The sequence below is a fragment of the Sorex araneus genome, chromosome 8 (assembly GCF_027595985.1).
Source record: "Sorex araneus isolate mSorAra2 chromosome 8, mSorAra2.pri, whole genome shotgun sequence".
Taxonomy (NCBI): domain Eukaryota; kingdom Metazoa; phylum Chordata; class Mammalia; order Eulipotyphla; family Soricidae; genus Sorex; species Sorex araneus.
Window position 1 is genome coordinate 5,636,209 of NC_073309.1, and position 5,448 is coordinate 5,641,656.

Consider the following 5,448-nt stretch of genomic DNA (forward strand, 5'->3'; position numbering starts at 1 on the left):
GGAGCCCAGGGGGGCAGAATTCCCTGACTCCCTCTTCCCCACAATCACCATTATCCTTCCTTCCCTTCCTTCCTACGATCTCAGAGCATCCTACTATAAATCAAGATGAAATAACCTTCCAGCTAATTTAGTCTCTTATTTCCCCGACGTCTCTGGCTCGCCCTAGGAGCTGATTTCCCTGGGAGTTTTGTTTATTATATCGGCCCACCGCCTGTTGGTTGGGGCTTTGCAAAATGATTGAGTCCATGCAGGCTAAGGAGGCTCCACGAGAAGATCACAGGCTTCGCTTGTGTCCGAGATGAGGAAGAAGTGGGGAAAATTTCCAAGGAGCAGCCTCCCTCTCTTTTCCTTTTGCTGTGCTCTCCTTTCCATCAGCCTCAGCACAATGGCCCCACACAATGTCAGTGGGCAAAAATAATGTTCATTCATCTGTCTGTCCACCCCTTCTTTTTTAAAAAATTGAATCACTGTGAGATACAGTTCCAGTCCTACAATGATCGAACACCCATCCCTCCATCAGTGCACATTTTCCACCACCAATGTCCCCAGTATCCCCCCGATCCTAACCCTCCCCCTGCCTCCATGGCAGACAATGTCCTCCATATTCTCTCTCTCTACTTTTGGGCACTATGGTTTGCAATATAGGTACTGAGAAGCCATCACATTAGGTCCTTTATCTCCTTTCTGCACACATCTCCCATCCCCAAACGATCCCTCCAACCATTATTAACTTAGTGATCCCTTCTCTAGTCCAGCTGCCTTCTCCCCCAGCTCATGAGGCAGGCTTCCAACCATGAAGCAATATTCCTGGCCCTTTCTCTACTGTCCTGAGGCGTCACTCTCATATTGTGTTATTTTATATTCCACAAATGAGTGTAGTTCTTCCATGTCTGTTCCTCTCTTTCTGACTCATTTCACTTAGTATGACACTCTCCATGACCATCCATTTATAAGCAAATTTCATAACTTCATCTTTCGTAACAGCTGCATAGTATTCCATTTGTCCACCCCTTCTTGACACTTCTGCTCACCCACCCTTCCGTCCCCTTCCCTGCATTCTCTCTCTGCCACCAAGGTGGAAGGAGCGCACACCTTCTCTCCTGAACTTCATCAGAGTCCAGTTCTCCACTTCTTTTTTTTTTCTTTTTGGGTCACACCTGGCGATGCTCAGGGGTTATTCCTGGCCTTGCACTCAGGAATTACTCCTGGCGTTGCTTGGGAGACCCTATGGGATGCTGGGGATCGAACCCGGGTCGGCCGCATGCAAGGCAAACGCCCTACCCGCTATGCTATCGCTCCGGCCCCCCAGTTCTCCACTTCTAACTCACAAAGACTTCAAGGCTCCAAAGAGCTTGAGGTTTGCCGGGGAGCTCTGAGTCTGGAATGATAAAAAAAAAAAAAAAAAAAAAAAAAAAAAAAAAAAAAAAAAAACTCACGTGAAACTCTCCCATAGTCCTTGATGGAAGGACAAAAATTCCCTTCAGCTTCTTTCCTGAGAACGGCCCAGCGCCCAGGGTAGGTGTCGGGTCACGGGGTCTGATGAGGGACCCCGATACGACTTTGTCCTCTTTCCTGGGCAAGCCCCTTGACCCTTCTGGACCTGTGTTTTCTAATCTACTGGCTGTGGCTATTGCCCACAGCTTTATGGAAGTGTGGGAGGGAGCTAAGGAGGTCATCCAAATTGATGCTCGGAAAATCACTCTCGACTGGCTGGGACTCTGACTGCGTCGGTCCTGGCACTTACAGTGTCGGCCACTGGGTTCAATTCAAAAAGCGGTGAGTGTTCCAGCCCAGCCGGGTCTGAAGTCCATTCAGCAACACGGTCGTGTCTTTGGAGAGTGGCTAATGAAAGAGAGTCCTGGGGTCTCTGAGACTAGAGCCCCCCAGTTCCGGTGCACCCGAGCGGATTCCCTTAATGCTGGGTCTTTTCCAGGTATGACGCCAGCGTGACTTTGGGTCTCTGCCTAGAGCCACAAATTCTCACTCCATCCAAACCCGTTTCACGCCAGCCCTTCTCTCGTGAGGTCTGCGGGTTCCAGATTCTACAGCTTCTCTTTTCCGAAAGGCCGATCTGGCAGACGGATAGTCATCATTTCTGGGTTTGTCTGCCCAGGGCCTTAGCGAGGCAGAGGCTGGTCTGAACTGCCCTGTCCACGCTGAGATGTTCCTTTAAAAGAGAATTTAGAAGCACAGCATCGGGAAGGCTGTGACACCACCCAGAGACCTAGGAAGCCTATGAAACTAGCTAGGCGGGGGGCATCAGAGGGCGTGGGGGAGACTGTCCCTGGGTAGCCATTCTACAGGGGGTCCTGTGGACCCCACATCCATCCAGGCCATGTAAAAATGTTGCCAGGGCGCAGATGGCCAAGGGAAGCCAGAAATCTGAATTTTCATGTAAGATGAAAAAATTTCATGTAAAAATTTTATCTCCAATACAAAAAAAAATAATCTTAACCAACAATAGTGAGGCTGGACTGGATTTAGCCCAGGCAGGACCCATGAGCTGGTTTTGCTCTGAGCTGTTGGCTCTCAGCTCTGGGGACCTTTGCTCCACTGGGTCGGTCGTGTTGATGGTGCCGGCAAGGTGGTCTTGAGGCATTTCAGCTTTGGATCAACTGGTTCGACAGGCGTAGAAGTGGGAGAAGGAAGGAGTGAAGCCAAAGATCTTGCAATGCGCAGAAGAGTCCCACAAGGATGGGTGGGTCCAGCCTCCACGTCACACATGTCCCACTGAGGCCCTGCTCTAAGCCACGGACCACCCTCACCCCACCCCATCTCCTGCAGGCAAGGAGGACCCGGCTCGAGTCAGTGCGACTCTGCCTGTGTGACCGTGGAAATATTCTCATTCCCATCAGCAAAAAAAAAAAAAAAAAGATCCAGAGAGTAACGAATGCCCAAGGAATCTCCAACCCCAGGGCTGAGGTCGCATCCATCACGGATGTGGGCACTGGTGAAGCACACAGGCTCTCTCGGCAGAAACGAGAGAGACAGATGCATGATGGCTTCCCAAAGTGACAACAGGCACGGGGCGAGGGGGGGGGGCGTGTTTCCAGCCCACGATGGTTTGTCCTTTTGATGACTCCGGGAGCCCGTTCCAGGCGGCTTTCCCTCCAGACTCTGGGATGCATTTGAAACTGATTGTAAAAGGCCACTACATCACCCTGGGAGTTTTTGTTTTAGCGATCCTTCATCTGTTTGTTGCGGGGGCGGGGGATCAAAGGAGACGTTTCACTTTTAGACGTGCAGCCTCTCCAAATAGAGATGGTCTCTCGGATATTGATTTTTGAGTTTAGGCACCACTCCAGGCCGTTTATCCAACTGGGTATTGTGTGTGCACGTGTGTGTGTGTGTGTGTGTGTGTGTGTGTGTGTGTGTAAAATCTTGGGGGTTTCATTCAATCAGGTGCACAGTAGAACTGAGGCAGCTGTGCGGGACAGGCTGTGGGGGCAGGTCCCTGCCAGAAAGGGGGCCCAGGGGAGGGGGGGGAATCAGTGATGGAGACGGGTCTGGCAGAGAGTAAATGAGGGGGAAGAAGTCTCAAGCGTCTGGTACCTACAGCAGCGTCCCCCAGCCCCCTGCTCTTGTCAGCTGCCCCTTACCCTCTCTCCAGGAAGCAAAAGTTCACCACGCTCTGCCAACCCTCATCGTTCCTTCCCTGACCTCCTTGGGGGGCTTCTCTAACCAGGCTCAAACACCAGGAACAAAGGGCTTCCTGCTCTGTTGGGGAGAGGCGGGGAAGTTTTAAGGACCCCTGGACACTGTGCCCCCTACCCCTCACCCCTGCCTGGGATGCTGTGACCACTGGTGCTGAGTTTTGCTCGGGAGAGCCAGACTGAGCAGCATTTGAATGAAGAGCAGCCCCAGATGGGCCAGGCCCATGCGGATACAAGTGTGAGTATCTAAGAGCTGTGGCCAGGCCAAGCTCCAGGCTACATCCACAGTGGCCCAGCACTGAGCCCCTGCTGGGAGAGCTGTGTCAGACTTGCTCCATCTGACTCTTCTCTGGGTAGCAACTGTGCTTCTGAAGGCTTGTGCGTGCTGAGCACCGCGGGCTGAGCTCTCTGTCGAACGGTGTGGACACAGCAAGCGCCCGTGTGGGCCATCCCAGTCGCCCTGCAGCACATTTATGCTCAGCCCCTGAGAGCTGCTTCCAGGGGGAAGGATCAAGCCGAAAGAGGGCAGGTGCCCTAGTCAAGGTCCCCCCAAAACCACCCCCAAGACTAGGATTGCGATGCACGTGGTTCCTTGGGGCAAGATCTCAGCCGTGGCACGGTGTGGGAAAGTCAGGTGGGAAATGAGAGTAGGGGGACATGTGTGATCACCTGGGGTTCAGTTTCACCAGGAAGTCGGAGACGGCGGGGATGATTTCAAATGAGCACTGAGAACTTCCTACGGCCGGTGGAGGGCGGCTTTCGAGAGTCTCCAAGGCAGCATCAGTTATTTTGAACTTCTTCCTTTGCCCTGATTTCAGGCCAACCAGGTCCCCGTAACAGAAGCCCTCGGGCAGAGAGCAGCTGGTGGTCTCACGCTGGCAGCTCTGGGGGTCCAGAGGCGAGCATCGAGGGGAGATGAGTGGGGCGATCCTTGTACCTGGTAGAGCGTATTGATTTCAACTATTATTATCATCAAACTACTTACGTGAGTGCCTGCCGACTGTAATATCCTTATGCTTAGAGCTATTATAAACTCCTCCAAAAAGCAGAAACGTGCTGACCTATTCCATTTTTGAGCAGTGAAAAGCAATACAAGCCTTAATTGCCACAATAACTCAAGGTGATGGGGAGTGGAGGTGGTGTTTGGTCAAAGGAAATTGTAATCTCGATGATTGCATGCAAATAAACCGTGAGCGGAGGGGCAGGCGGTTTCCCCCGACATTCCCGTCCCCAGAACCCCCCACCCCATTCTGTGTCACAGCAAGATGGTAGCCCACCACAGCGAGCTCTTGGGTCTTGCCCTGACACAGACGCATCGTTCTGTGTGGTCTTCGGGGGGGGGGGGGATGGGGGGACGGGGCGCCTATCCGGTGATGCTTGGTGTCGGCATGCAGTTCAGGGCCTCCAACGGGTCTCCCTGACGGAAAACAAGCACCTGGAACCTGCGCTGCATCTCCAGCCCCTCTGAGTGGCCCTTCACATCAGCCAGGCTCCCACTGCAAGGAGATCAAGTTAACACTGAAAGGACAGGGATTGGTTGGGTGGCTCCTGGAGGTGGCGGGTACCCACATCCCCGTCAAGGCCTTGATCTTCTGAGGCTTGACCCCCCCATTTCCGGTACGCATGGGAGCCATCTGCTTCTGCTCTGCCACCTCCATGGCAGGCCCTGGGCACCTTGAGAACTCGCTGTCCCTGATTCAGGGGCGCCCCCTGCGAATGGTCCGGGTCCCTCCTCTGCACCCTTGCGCACCACCCAGGTGGGGAGGAAGCAGGTGAATGCAGCTCCACCCCTGCG